This window comes from Pithys albifrons, chromosome Z (genome assembly GCF_047495875.1).
Source record: "Pithys albifrons albifrons isolate INPA30051 chromosome Z, PitAlb_v1, whole genome shotgun sequence".
Lineage (NCBI taxonomy): Eukaryota > Metazoa > Chordata > Aves > Passeriformes > Thamnophilidae > Pithys > Pithys albifrons.
In genome coordinates, this window is record NC_092497.1 from 8,199,014 (window position 1) to 8,214,458 (window position 15,445).

Below are 15,445 nucleotides of genomic sequence, written 5' to 3' on the forward strand. Positions count from 1 at the left end.
AGTGAACACAGGAAAGGTAGCGGTGACGCTCATGTCCCATGGACAAACAAGGCTCAGGGCCACCCTAGGATCTGGGCTCTCTCTGTATGTGAGAGGGAAATGGAAAGGAGCAGAAGCACTGGCTGATGGGAGCAGTGGGAACACCATCCTGCCAGGCTCTCTGTGGAGCCTGGAGCTGCCTCCTAATGAAAGAGAGCGGCTGGTCACAACTGGAGGCGAGCTGTTCCCCATTTGTTTGTGCTCCTCGAAGTGGCAGGGATCCGCTCTCCATCAGAATAATCCAATTGAACAAAATGATTCATATTAGCAGGCACATCTGTCTGAGGCCAAAGCAGAACCCTGGTGTTAGTTTAATAAATGACGTTCATTAAACTCAGCTGAAAATATAATCTGGAGAGACTGATGGGGTGAACAGAGCAAAGAATAAGCAAAAGGAGTTAGCAATTATCAGATGTCATTTGTTCTACTGGTAGCATGGAATTGGAGCTTGTTTGCTGAAATCTTAATTCCATTTTGCTGAGGCAGAATTCATCAGAGAAGCTTATGCTGCAGCTATGATTCCTGTTTGTGAGACCCTGATGGGGAATGAGGCATTTTTCTTTCTTCCTTTTCTATTCACTGGAGCACTGAAGGAGCACAGATCCATCAGAGAACCCCAAGGACAGGAAAGGTGGAGGGAGCAGCCTTGTCTTTCCATGGAAAGACTGCTGGGCAAAGTTCCTTTTGCTGCAATGGAGAGAACATGGACAGTGCTGTGGGACAGGAACTTTGGATAATGATGATGCAGCACAAGTAATAGATCTTCCCAGTTCCTCTGCCATTTCACCTCCATACCAAAAGGATGTATAAACACTTCTCACTTGACTTCAGAAGCATTTTACACTCTAAAGTGTAGGGGACAGGGTTTCCACTTGCAGGTGTTCTCCACTTTTCAGACTCTATGAAAGTCTAGATTCTTCTTAGTGGTCAGGTCAGGGAAACCCCTGCTGCTGTGTTCTGGTGGCTGTCCAAAGTGGCACAGGGCAGGAGACACAGGCACTGAGGTTCTGGGACAGTCCACAAGGTCAGAGATTAACCCTGATGGCAACAAGGTTCTTCTTTCAGGCACAGCTCTCACCTTCTTGCCAGCTCTGCCAGTTCAGTTGTTTGACATTAGCATTCCTGGCCATAAGTCTTTACACAAAACACTGAATCCAGAGGGATTGCTCTTTGGAGGGAGAACTGCCTTTCCCAATTCCTGTTGAACAGAGACAAGCTTCTTGGGACTGACTTACAGAATGGTCAGCATTTGAAGATTGGCTGGACAACCTGTTTCTTGTGAGTTGCTTTGATTTTGCTTAGCTTTAACTTCTCCCTGCAGGTATTCAAATGGTCTTTGGTGCGCTCCAGAGGAAGGCAAGAAAGGATTTTATATTTATAGACTTGCCAGGGCAGTCTATCGAATCCCAGCCAGTCAGAAAAAATCAAAAGAATAATGGAGGAAAGGGGAAACCTTGACCTCATAAGCTTTCAGCGTTGATTAGTTTGTTGGTGTCAGGAACCTTTTCTTGTTCAGGGCAGACTAACTGTGAAATAACTTTTTTTCTGCTACTCTTTAATCTATCTCCTGTATTCCCAAGGGGAAGGAGGAGCCAAAACCTGCCTTCCTGGAGTTCTGCTTCAGAGGAAGCAAGTGAATGGGCTTGCATACCAGCAGTGAGGGGCTTGTGGGTTGGCTTTTTTTTTTTGAGGCTCATCTCAATGTGCCCTTTGGCAAGAGGCTGAACACCTTCAGTTTGCCTCAACATTGTGTAAGAATCAGTTGCAGATGTGTTCTGTAGATGGTCAGTTTTTGTTGCCCTGATGAATGCAGAAGAGGGAGAGAGAATTGCAGAGATCTTTCTGATGCTTGCCCTGGGACTCCACCATCACTAGCAGGTTTCCTTTGCAGTGAGTGGAACATGCACTCAATCCCACCTCTACCCCACCACCATTCCTCACTCAGGTTAATCCCCAGTTCTTAGGCACAGGGATGAGCATAAAGGCTTAGATTAACATGATCTTGTCACTCGTAAGACTGTGAGAGACTTGCTGAATTTGCTTGGTTCGGCTCTGTGGATAGGGTGATCACAGCATTCCCAAACCAGCACAGCTACAGGCACAAGGAGACATGTTTCATAAGTACAGGCTGTCTAAGGTGACAATGAACAAGAAACCCAAAGGACTGAGACTGATCAGACTCAACTGGATGCAAATAGAATTTGGAATTTATTTTCAATACTCTTTTGAAAGTACATTGAAGTAATATTATGAACCAGACATCATGGGAATTAGCACATTGGGTTTACTGCTTTCAGAAATTAATGGTTTTATTTTGGATTTCTTTTTAAATTCTCAGGCAAAAAGTTTTTGATTATTTTTTGAGCAATCATCTTTGACTGATCACCTGCATTTTCCAACAAGAAACGCTTGCAACAAAAATGTGATACAACTCTAAATTAGAACCATATAAATACCCAAGCTATAGCAGTGAAATGAGTCACAGACATAAGTCACATGCATAAGTGTTTTCAGAATCAAATTCTGAGATACTAAAATTTGCCAAGTGATCTGAATTCTTCAGATGGAAACTGCTCCAACTGTAGGGAGGATTTCTTGTCTTTTCCCCAACTCAAAAAGAGTTATAATCTCCTTAGTTAAAATGTCTGCTTTCAGAAGCATCATACAGAATGTGGCTTCAAGAAGGTTTTGGGGTTTTTAACAAAAAATTAATAACATTTAATAATTAATAGAACTATTTAAGCTTATTGAGTCATCCTGGGCTTTAATCAATTTGAAATATTTGGGGCATCAGTTTCCACCTTACTGCTCCTCGCTGGAGGTACATTAGAGTTTTATTGCAATTAAAACGAAGCAGGAAATATTTTTAGCTAATTGCACTGTGCACCTTGAAGGTAATTTGAAGCTGCAGGCAAAAAAAATAAAATATCACAAGGAGTAATTGAATGTTGCAAGCTGGGAGTGTGTGTTCCTGGCTGCATTCTGATTTGGAGCACCTCAGCTAGGCGAGGTGCTGAATAGGCTTGGCAGAAGAGTGAAGCCTCACTTCTGAGGAACAGTCCCAGTATGTATATGGCACAGGACCAACTTTGGGAGAGTCACTGAGGAAACCTGACAGGGATTTTAGGCTGAGAGCAGAGCTGGGGTGTCCTTTTTTCTTGGACATAACCCCACACCATCACCACTGCAACACATCTTTCCTGTACCTGGTGAGCAACTACAGACCAAATTCTTAGACCCCAGCCTGGGAGACAGCTGTGGGCTACTGTGTCTTGTGGCAGGTATTTGAGCCCCAGGTAGCATGTATCAGGCAAGGTATTAGGAGGTCACAGGCAGCTTAATTGTACCTGCTGAGATTCACGAACTGGGCTTGACCAGGGTCTTGAAGTCATCCTAGGAGCTTTGTGGGGAAAAAAAGAAAGAAAAGGCATCCCTATCTAACTGTCAGCAATAAAAACAGGTGAGTGTAGCAATGCGTTCATCAGCATTTTGATAAGCTCTAATCAGCCTATAAAGGGACAAATCAGAACTAGTGGAGACTGGGCACTGAGGCTTTCTTACAGCTTCCCAATTAGACTTCATTCTCAGGAATGTAATTTTTTTTTAATTAAACTGTTGGAACAATGCTCAGGAGATGGCAAACTCCTTGAGGCCCCCTTGTAATAAAGAACCTTTCATTATGTGCAGAAAGGCAGCTACCACCAAGCTTAATTTCCTCTCCCACCGGCAGCAAAAGCAAGGGTGGGCACCTTGTGTGAGGCAGAACAAATGCTCCTCAGGGCACAGGACCCACTGAGATGGCCACTGGGAGGCAAAGAAGCTACAGGCTTTGCTGGAAAAGTAGCCACATAATATTCATTTGACCTTTACCGTCACTACCACTCTACTTCCCAAAATTATCTGAGTTCATTGCACGGATCTTTGCCTGCAAAGCTCTTGGTTGGAAAAACTCAGCTGAGAGAGGAATAGAGCCATGGCTATGTTTGCATGAGTAAGTAAATTCTGAATGTTGATGAGGAGGGTGAACAGGGCTGTGATCACTCAGCCCTTACCAACCTTAGTTGCTCCCAAGAGCAACCCTGGTGCTGGGCAGATCGAAGCTCCCTCCTGCAGCAGCCCATCCTGCAGATATCCCCATCCTGCCCAGCCCAGCCTTTCCTCCCACCAGAAACCTCCACATCTCTTTCGGGACCCCTCCACCACTCTGTGATCCTCATCACACTGGGACCACCTTTTCTGCCACTGCTCAGGGACAGAGTGAGAAAAGGCAACACTGCTCAGGGAACCAGTGACATTTTCTGACTGTCCAGTCTGGATTCTCCAGGAGCAGCTGCTCCCTTGTGGTGCTTTTTCATCTGCTGCTTGAGACTAATGGCTCTAGAAAAATAGATAAATCAGAGGTGACACAGCTATTGCTGCTTGACAATTTTTCATCAAACCAGCTAGAGGAGGAGGGGGGTGACCAAAAACTGACATTTTGACCAAACTGGCTGTTTCCACAGCACATTTTCATTCTAGCAGATTAAAAAGGAAATGTAAACAGCAAAAAAACCCCAAGCAAACAAAAAATAAAAAACCAAAACCCCCAAACTGTCTTGTTTAAAAATGTTGGCCTTCAAAACACTAAATTCCTGTTAAAAATGGACTGGTTTTCAGACTGATTAAAAAAGGCAAAAATTAATCTATTTTTCTGGCCACCTCCCCCACCCCAGATTTGTTTTGTTTATTAACTAAGATGTTCACAGGAAAGAAAGCCAAAATAATGACAATTTTCCCCTGGAAAATAATTGTCATTTTTCAACTAGCTTTTAATGTAACATAGTTAAATGAGTGCAATCCTAGTAACAGCACCGCACAGCAAGTAAGTCGTACAATTATTTGAAAGAAGGGCATTGCAATTTAAGAGCTAATTTTTATCATCACTTTAAATTTATAAATGAGAAAAATGAGACAGGGTCATCAAGCCTATTAAATAAAAAAGAAACAAATAAAAAAACCCACCCAAAAAATACATTTGCATTTGAAATGCTGGATTTTCATCTCCCTGTTAGACCACATTGGCTTCTCTGTCTGTGTTGTGTATTTGTCCCTGTGGATATGTATGTATATGTAATATCTCTGTACATATACATATGTAGAATATGTTTGTGTTCATATTCATGTATATAAAGATTCATATATACAATCTGTCTCCTTTTTAACCTTCAGATGTTAGAACAAAGCATCTGACAAAAACATTCTTCCCCCGCGGCCCCCCCCCCCCTAAAAATAGCACCCCAAGAGTCCAGGTAAATGTGTGGATGTCTAGTATAAATTATCATGCTTCTTTCAGTCCCAGCATGGAAGCAAAGTCCCCTTCATTGCACTGCCCTTCCCACTCTAAGACATGTTAGGTTCCTAATCCTGGACTCTCCATGGCAGCCTTAGAATTGGTTGTCATAGGGATGGAGTCTGTTTTGGAGAGCCCTGTCTTCTTTATCCAGCTCTGCCAGGCAGTCTGGGCAGGAGCTGGGGAAGGGGGAGATCTGTGTGGGTTGGTATTGGGCACAGTGAAGAGGAGAGCTGAGGCAGAGAAAAAGCAGAGCTATCCAGCATTGGGAGAAAGTTGACGCAGAGGCAAAAACAGAGAGGGAAATTGCTATAGAAACAGTACAAAAGGCAAGGGAGAAAAACACGGGCTGGAATTTTAATAATATTGATCAGCTTCAGAGGCAATGGCTGTGAAGATCTGTCACCTGTAGAGAAAACATCTCCAGTTCCTTTCTGTAGGTGTGCTTGGGCACAGGCTGCAGCAGATGAAAGGATAGGATCCTGACTGTGGTTCTGAGTGAAATGCAAAGACACATGTGTGTCTGTGTGTAAATGAAGAGTAACATGTATTGCATAAAGGTGAAGAAGTCTGCATATGACATGATTGGATGCTTGAGTGTGAGCACAGGAGGCTGCCACTTTGGTGTTGGAAGAAGTGACGGCATCTGGGTTCCTCCAGGGAGAGGTTTTGTACCTCCAAGGCAAGAATCAAGGGATAGAGATGATCACTGGAGACTTGAGTAATAAGGACTCAGGGGAGATATGTGGTAGAAATGCTGAGGAATTGGAGACAGTGGATTTGTGCAGAAGAATTTCAATCTGGTGGTCCACCACGATGGTGGTATTGTTGGGCAAATTGTGTGGTCCTGTGAAGGCGTAGAGCAGGCTTGCACCTGCATTGACTGCATTTGCTAGGTTAGCAGATACATAGTGACAGATCCTGTGCTGTGGCAGTCACCACACAGTCTAGGAGCTGCTAGACTTGTGTAGCATCTTGCACACACCTCTTAGGTCTTCTACCTGCTATAAGGGTATCATAGAATCATAGCATAGATTAGGTTGTAAAAAGCCTCTAAGAACATCAAGCCCAACAATTAAGCCAGCACTGACAAGTCCACCACTACACTGTGACTCTAAGTGCTGCATCTCCACAACTTTTAAATACCTCCAGGGACAGTGACACCACCACTTTCCTGGGCAGTTAGTTCCAGTGCATGACACCCCCTTAGAACCTAAACTAACCCCATTGCAATTTGAGGCTGTTTACTCTTGTTCTGGACTTGTTACCCAGTAGAAGAGACCAGTCTCCACCTGTCTGCAACATTCGTTCATGTAGACAGCAATAAGATCTCCCCTCAGCCTCCTACTGGCCCCTGTACTGACACATGGGGAACACCACTAGTGACCAGCCACAGCTGGATGTAATTCCATTCACCAGCACTCTCTGCACTCAGACATCAGCCAGTTTTTTACTCAGAGAACAGAGCACCTATCCAAGCCATGAGTAGCCAGTTTCTCCAGGAGAGTATTGTGAGAAATGGTGTCAAAGGCTTTACTGAAGTCCAGGAAGTCAACATCCACAGCCTTTGCCTCATCCACTAACCAAGTTACCTTGTCACAGAAGCAGATCAGGTCAGTCAAGCAGGGTCTCTGTTTCCTAAACTCCCACTGGCTGGGCCTGATCCCCTGATTGTCCTGCACTGCCATGTGATGGCACTCAGGATTACCTGCCCCATGACCTGCCCCAGCACCAAGGTCAGACTGACAGGCGTGTGGTTCCCTGGATGCTCCTTCCAGCCCTTCTTGTGGATAAGCATCACATTGGCTAAGCTAGATCAACTGGGATTTCCCCAGTTAACCAGGACTCCTGGAAATAAATGAGGAATGGACACCTGTGCTGGCTCTTTCAGTATCCAGTACATTTGTACAGGGGCAATGAATGTCTCCCACAATGCAGAGCTTATCCTTACAGTTCAGTCAGAAGCTGCTGTTAAAAGCTTCCCTGTGACAGAGGTGTTTGTAGCATTAAGACTACTGTGCTGACAGCACAGGTTACAAGGACATGACTAAATTTATGTTTGTCTAACCAAGGCTTTAACTGAGATTCATTTGCCCTGATGGTATAGACCTACATCATAGCTATCTCCTTCACAGCTAGTCAGTCTCATTATAACCACAAGAGAGATACCAGCTCCTTTTGGCCATGACTCACAGGCTTATCTGGAACAGACCCTAGGGATAAGTGAATTGGTACCTACTATCCCTCTGTGTCTCCACTAATACTAGCTTAGAGTTATCTGCTCAGATGTAGATGTCTTCATCTTGAATCCCATCCTTAAAACTTCAAGCCATTATGTCTATCCAATGTTCAAGAACAGTCACAGGTCCCACTTTTGTGCTTCAAAGAAGCTGGGCATTTACCAGATTTATTTGGCTATGGTTTGCTCAGTGGAACAAGTTCTTGAACATGTCCCTAGAGACTGTCAGAGGGTCTTTTCCCCTCTGCTGACCAGGTAGATGCTGTAGATCCCTGCTTTAGTAGGACAGCTTTCATCTGGTGCTTGAAATACAGACCCAAGCCAGGTAGATAAAATTGCCACAGGTAATTTCTGTTTGAAATAACATTTTCAGGTAGTTTTTGTTGTTTCTTTAGCCTCAGCAGGTCCTAATCCTTCACTTGTACATATATATGTTTGTATCTGCGTGTCTGTGTGTTTGTGTGTGTTTCATCCACAGTGTCTGAGGGTGTCTGTGGAGAACAGTCAGAGGGATGGTAGTACCACTTCCAGAGCAAGGGTCACTGACAGACCAGCCTGGTCATTCCCACTCTGCACTTAAAAAAATTATTTTCCTTAGAAAGAACCTCTTCTCAGCTTGAGAGTTGCCTGGGTCTGTCATCCATGTGTAAACCCACTACCCACTGAGCTGCCACCCTTGACCCAGCAGCCAGTGCTATCCTATATTCCAGCCCCAGAGAGGAGATGTGTGTTATTGTTACTTCCCAGGAGTAGAGCAGGATATTGTTTGTACCACCGGATCTCTCCCATTCCTGTTGCCTCCTTGGTCCATTCAGGGAAGCAAAGCCTATTTACCCTTTTTTTCCCCGCTGGCACAGCTGAGGTAAGGAAAGAGATAGGTCTTGCTGTGATGAGGCTGACAAATGTCCTTCCTCACCAGACTGCTTCTTTTCCCTGTGTTATGACATGGCAGAAAGCCCAGAGGGGTAAGAGGGATGCTAGAGGCCTTTCCCCTTCCTCATGCACGACCAGTGGCTGTATAGCTGACACTACTTGCTCTTGGGTACCTAGGGACACAAATGACAACAATTCTAACATGCACCTTCTTGAAAAAGATGGTTTTCTCTCTCTCTTGGTTTGGGCAATAACTGTAGGCACAGATCTTGCATCTGCCTTGTGGGTACCAGTGTATTGTCTTCACTCAAACCCCTGGAAGCTCAGGTTGACACTTACAGATCATCAAAGGGCAGAACTTTGGGACCAGCCCATCAAGGAGGATTTGGCTTCAACTAAGGCAGCAACTGAGGGAAAAATGTGGAACTGAAGCCAGTGCTCAGAGCAGGGGCTTAGTTCAGCATCGTCTCTTGTCAGCTGAGCATAACTACAGTAGCCAGGAAGCATGTTTCAGTTCACAGAAACAGTAAAGAAACTCCAAACAAACAAAAAGCCAAAGAATTTTCTCTAGCCAGCATGCATGACTTCAAGATCAGAACTGCCAACAGTATTCTTGTGACATCCCAACAAAAGGTGAAATTTCAGTCATGTGCAGTGACTTTTCAGAAAGAGACTCGGAGAAGAGATATGAGCCCTGCCAAGGGGACAGAAAGGCAATACCTGAGGAACAGGGTGCAGAGCTGCTGACTGAGACAAGTGTGCAGTGATTTTTGGTGTTTACTGAGGCAAAACTCCACGGGCCAGTAAAGGAACATTTTTGTTTCCAGGAAAGGAACAGGGTTTTTCTACAGAGTGTAGCAACCAGTCCCTAGCAGGTTTTTTAACTTTTCTTTTTCTCCTTTATTTCCTCCTTCTCTTTATTCTCTACTCTCCCTTCCCTTCCCTCCCTCATCTTCCCCTCCCCTCCTCTTCCTCTCCTCTCCTCTCCTCTCCTCTCCTCTCCTCTCCTCTCCTCTCCTCTCCTCTCCTCTCCTCTCCTCTCCTCTCCTCTCCTCTCCTCTCCTCTCCTCTCCTCTCCTCTCCTCTCCTCTCCTCTCCTCTCCTCTCCTCTCCTCTCCTCTCCTCTCCTCTCCTCTCCTCTCCTCTCCTCTCCTCTCCTCTCCTCTCCTCTCCTCTCCTCTTCTCTCTTCTCCCCTCCCTTCCCCTCCCCTCCCCTCTGTTCCTCTGTTCCTCTTTCTCTTTCTCTTTCTCTTTCTCTTATCCCTTTTATTTTCCATTATCTTTTTATCTCAGTCCAGAGCTAAATGCCAAAGGAGTAAATGCCCTTCTTTTAATGATGCTGATTTAGGGACCATTGTATCATCCGAGTCCTCCTACAAGTCTGCTTCCCACACCATACCAGCATTGCTGTTTCAGAGCCTGCCGTCCTGTGAACTGCTAAATGGACATGTAGCAAACAACACTATCTGCTTTCCTTTTTTTGTTTGTTTGTTTGTTTTCCCCTTTTTTTTTAATATTCTCAATAGCCAAAGCAGCTCTTTGCCTATTACACCCCCCTGATTTTATACTTTTGAATATAATCAGATCAGAGCGGTACCTGCTCCGGAGCCCATTCAAGGCAATGGAAAGGCTCTGGAAGGACTTTGGCTAGCCATCCAGCAAAGCCCAGGATGCTGGGGGTGGTGTGGGGAAGGCTGGTGCTAACAAAAGCATTCTGGTTGGCAGTGAATGTATTTATTTTCCAGACTTTGCAAACCGATCTGTGTCTGCGCTCACCCATTCAGTGCATGCCCTCCTCAACAGCCGCTGCATAACGCTCTGTTCCTGTTCACTGTTGACCGTGTGTCTACATTTAAGTGTGTGTTTTATGTGTGTGTGTCTCTGGCTAGGCCTCCTCCATACTTTTTTTTTTAATTCCTTACTTTTTTCTTCTTCCTTTATTTTCTTTCTTTTCTTTCTGTTCACTTAGTTTGTTTTGCTCTCATTCTCGTTTCATTTTCTATAGTTTAATGGCGAGTATTTCCATTAGAGTTTTTTTATTGATGCTGTGTTTGTAACTTTTTTTAATTATTATTTTTATATATATCTTCTTTCCCCACCTTTCCCTTTTTCCACACTATATATAAATATATATATATAAAAAATCTTTTCTTCTTTTGTCATTCAATCAAATTCCAACCAAGAGCCAGTCAAATCCACCACAGTCTCGCGCTGAGCTAGGAAAAAAGTTCTCGTAATGACATGAAAGTGGAGAATACAGTCCCCCAGGCCGTAAGTTCAAATCAACTCGAAGTTGAAAGTGTGACATGATGGCGTCATGTAACAAGCTAAGAATTGGTTGCATGACATGCCGTCAAGTTTCGTGCAGGTGCCGTGATTGAAGCATTTTTCTTGGATGTTGTATCAGTTGATGATTGGCCAGTCATGATCACATGTGCCTTTTTTGACTTTGTGCTGCCACAATTTTTTGCTGTGCTCATTTTCGTTTCGTTTTTGGTGCTTGCAGTGGTTTCTTTATTTGTCGTTTGATTTCTCGTCAGCGTTTTATGCTTCTTTAGATGTCACATAGAAGGAAAAAAAAAAGATGGATTCCTAATTCTTTAGAAAAAATGGGATTGTTATAACTACAGATAATTTGGAAAAAAAAAAAGAGAGAGAAAAAATGTGTGGGTAATTTTTTGCACTGGAAATCTTGTGATTATTTTTTTTTTCCGGAGAATTGGGGCCTTTTTCAATTGACATCTTTTTTTTCCCCCTTAGGATATTTCAAATCACTTTCTAAAAATTAAAAAAAAAAAAAACAAAAACAAAAACAAAAGAAACCCAAAAAAACAAAAACAAACCAAAACCAAAACGAGTAATGATAGTAATAGTAGTTTGAAAACTATAGCAATCAAAAAAAGCAACCCCAAGAAAAGCCTCATTGTATGTCTTTTCAAGAATTCCTAATTCTAAGGTGCCGCATTACAGCAACTCCAGCAAAAATTAATTGCTTAGAGGGAGGGAGGGATTGAGTGGGAAAAACCCCATCCAGATCAAAAAGCAAAATGCATCTTTTTGTTTACAACTGAAAAAGGGTCCTTGACGAGTGTTTTTTATTTTTTTATTATATTATTATTTTTGGTGTTGTAATTGTTTAGACTGCTGTGTACGGTTTGCTGTTTGTTGAACCAACAGTGTGAAAACCTGCCAGCATGGATTGATATTCCGCATGACACTTTTCCACCAGAGTGGACCTTTTGCAGTTTCTAAGTTTCTTGATGTAATAAATCACCAAGTGTATAAGAAGAACCTGCTTGCTAGAAGGAGATAAGAGCTAATCCTTAATGATTAAGCATCCTACTTAAATGTCAAGCCTAGTCGGATCATGATTATTTTTTTTAAATAATTTTTTTTATTTAAGAAATGTTAGCTTTACTTTTTTTTCAAAAGAAGTTTATTCCAACAGTCTTTTTTATTTAACCTCCTGTAAATTGCCTGTTCAAAGTCCTACTTTCTGACATTCACAAAGGAGTAGATGTTATTGGCAGCTATGTCTCCACAGAAAGCTCATACACTGTCATAGATGGCACCCCATTAAAATATAGATCTACACTTTCTTGATGCCTTTCACACTACAAAAGCCTGCCAAGCAAGATTGTGATCGGCATTGTAAAGTGGCACTTAAAAATAACTAAAATGCTGCTAATCTGCACATATATAGTGATACAGATTTACATAGACATCCCCTAATACTATTTTGATTTATTATTATTACTAATGGGAACAATTGTGTTTTTCTTTATCATGATCATGACTACCTTGCTTACTTTGGGTTTGATCCAGTTCCCACTGAAGTCATGGGGAATCTTTCTGTTGATGTTAAGTGGGAGCAGAATCAAAGCCAGTGCCTCTAAAAGCAAAACACAAAAGCAGAAGCCCCATCCTGTCCCAATTGAAGGGAGAAGAAAACACCCATTACTTTCAACAGGAGCAGGATTGGGCCCAAAAGAACAGGCTTGATTTTAATTTCATTTTCATTTTTAGGTCTTTTTTTCCCCTGTCTCAAATATTCCCCCACACACCTTCCCTACTTCCCCCTCCCCTTTTTGATTTAATTTGCAATGATCTTCTTCATTTTAGGGCAGCAGCTGAATGGGCCACATTTAGGAAAAAAAAAGTATATATATATTAAAAAAAATTCGTGAACTGTTGGATTACACCTTTGACATATCAGCAAATATCAGTCAAGCTGAAGACTTCAGACCTATTCTCTCTTTGATTGTTTAGACTGTAACATTTCTTCAAGAAAAGTATCACATCTGCTGACTTCGAAGGACATGCGCTTGAAAACAAACACATAAGTAAAATCAGAACAGGAGGAAGATTCAACTGGGATTTCTGAAGAGACACTGATATCACCACAGCGGCTTTTCTTCAAACAGGAGATGCAAACCTGGATACTGGCAAAGGAGTGCCTGTTTGCCACCAAGGATGTGGTTACCATGCGAGACCCATGGTAACAGTCACTGAGCATCTTTATCTGTCATTCCTTAGCTATATAGGGACCAAAGGACAAAACTTTTTACCGCAGACTTGTAGCTGTATGTAAAATATGGAAGTTCTTTCCTTTTCTCTGAGCTGTTCCTAAAACAGTTTTTGAGAGCGATTATATGAAATATGTAAAAATTTAAAAAAAAATCAAATGCTTAAATGCTTTTAAAACGGCAAGATAATAGTTCTTTGATACTTTGGGAGGTTCTTTGGTTATACATTAATTAGAGTCTATGAAGCTTTCATATGGTTTTCTGTATAATGCGCAAGGATTGCGTTGTTAAAGGCAGGTAAGATGGATATCTATGAAAAGCAAAAAAAAAAGTAAATAAATAAATACATAAATAAGTACATAAAAAGGCATAGAAAAGAGAAAGGAAAGATGGTTGATATTAAATGGAAAACAAAAAGGTTTGTAAATGCTTCTAACTCTCCCCATTTAAAAATCCTAATAGTTGTACAGAATTTAAAAAAAAGAAAGTTTAAAATACCTATATAATAGAAAAAATTAGACAACATAAAAATAAAAAAAAAACAAAAAAGCAAAAAAAAATAATACTACATAGAAGTTAGCGTTAATGCTAAAAACAAAGATGTTGTAGAACTGTAATTTTTGTAGAGTTTAGATTGAGCATAAATTCCTACTCTCTGCCAATTGCTGTTGGATGCTGTTATTTATCGAGGAGAAAAAGGAGAAAAATGGCTATTTTGGCAGCTTTTTTAACTGCAAGCATTCCAGCTATTAAAAATAAACAAGAGAAGACTCAATTCTGTAGACAATGCAAATGGGAAACAAAACAGCTGTCTTTTTATCAGACGTTAGTTCTAACTTGAACAACAAAACACAGCTAAATGCTTCATGTCTTCATGATCTGCTGTCCGCAAAACTCCCATCATCCTATGCTTCAGTAGCTTCCATATTTGCTCTAGAAACCTTCAGGGCAAGGGATTAGCCTAGTACCTTAATCTTAAAAAATAATAAAAAAATAAAAAAAAATTAAAAAACTTTAAAAACTTTAAAAAAAAAACCATAAAAGCAAACTAAAGAAACAATCTCTTTGAAGAATTTCTGAAACTGTTTACAAGGAATTTTGAAAAACAGGGGGATGTTTAAAAAAAAAAAAGATGCTGGCTCTGTTTTCTGTAAATAAATTTGCATATTTTGTAGGACTTTTAATTGTAATGATAGAGAAAAAACAAGGAAAACTATTTAATGAAAGCACGATATTTATCTTTGGTAAATGACTTTAGAGCAGTTAAAAATAAGACATTGCTTTAAAAAATCTGACTCAGAAAAAACAATGAATTATTTAAGAACACATATATTTTAAAGTATATCATATTTATTATAATTTATTTTCGCAGTCTTAAAACTTGATTTACATCATTCTCACACTTGTTTGTATCGATTGAGCAGTGTGATACTTGTTTTTTGATTATTTATTTGGTTTTACTCTGGTTTAATGTTCTTGTTTGTTTTTCTTTGTATTTTTTATCTTGATCTTGAACTTTTTTCTCTTTTCCTTGTGATTTTTTTTGGTTTTGATTGTTTGTTTGTTTGTTTGTTTTTTTAAATGTTAATTTTGATTGTCTATTGGGCCGAACCGTGCAGTCCTTACTCTTCCAAAACTCTCATGGGGATATAACGAGCATTTTGCCAGAGTAAGGACTGAAGCAAACTGAGCCCACAGCGAGGAAGTACAGATGTGTAACGCAGCTGCAGTTCCATACAACTGCTCTTTCACTCTCAATTCCCTAAAACTCCTTGTAATCTTCTGTAATTATTGAATGACGCTTTCCAGCTTAGCCCTAAATAAAGCACAGTTTAAAAAAAAAAAACCAAACGTTGTGTTCTTTACTTCTTGATGGCTTTCCTTAATGTGTTTGCTTTGAGAACAAAATGAATCTATTTCGACTCTTTCATTAATATACATTGTTTGAGTATCAGAACAAATCCCTTTGTTATATAAAACGTATCTCATTGGATTGAATTAATGACACTGTTTCATTTAACGTCTGCTTGATATTCCAGTGTGGTTTACCTTAAACCTAGTAGGTTAGAAGATCAAATAATGGTACATACAAATTAGAGTCATTGTAGCTCCCATTTGAAGCCTGTTGTTTGATTTCACACTCATGGTTTTTTCATGCTGATAAGTATAGAGGCCAAAGCTCAGGACATTGCTCCTTTTGCTGCTTTGGGAAAACCTTGCGAAATTCAGCCATCTCCAGAGATGAGGCTTAATTTCTTCCTGAGCATCCCTCACATCTTGTCTTTTGAATGGTTATTTTTTTCCCCCTGAAATGGCTGTACCAGTTCAGCTGAGCTGAGGCTGGGGCTGAAATCAGAAGCCTTTGCATTTTCCTCGTGATTCTTGCAGCCGCATCTGCATTTGGACAAGTTGCACCAGCTAAATCCACCTCTAAATGGG

The 15,445-nt window shown here is 41.2% G+C and overlaps 1 protein-coding gene across 12 annotated transcripts in view; it reads left to right on the forward strand.

The window, feature by feature from the left end:
* The window catches only part of CELF4 (CUGBP Elav-like family member 4), a 714,867-nt gene extending 700,826 nt beyond the window's left edge, over positions 1 to 14,041 (forward strand). For 10 of the 12 annotated variants that reach the window (XM_071579960.1, XM_071579949.1, XM_071579955.1 and 7 more), the window contains one exon: positions 12,603 to 14,041. The gene's annotated coding sequence lies outside the window, so the exon portion shown is untranslated. Of the gene's footprint in view, positions 1 to 10,663; positions 10,752 to 12,602 lie in introns of all 12 variants that reach the window. The other 2 variants (XR_011699890.1, XM_071579950.1) reach the window with 2 other exon arrangements.
* The last annotated feature ends 1,404 nt before the right edge of the window (positions 14,042 to 15,445 follow it).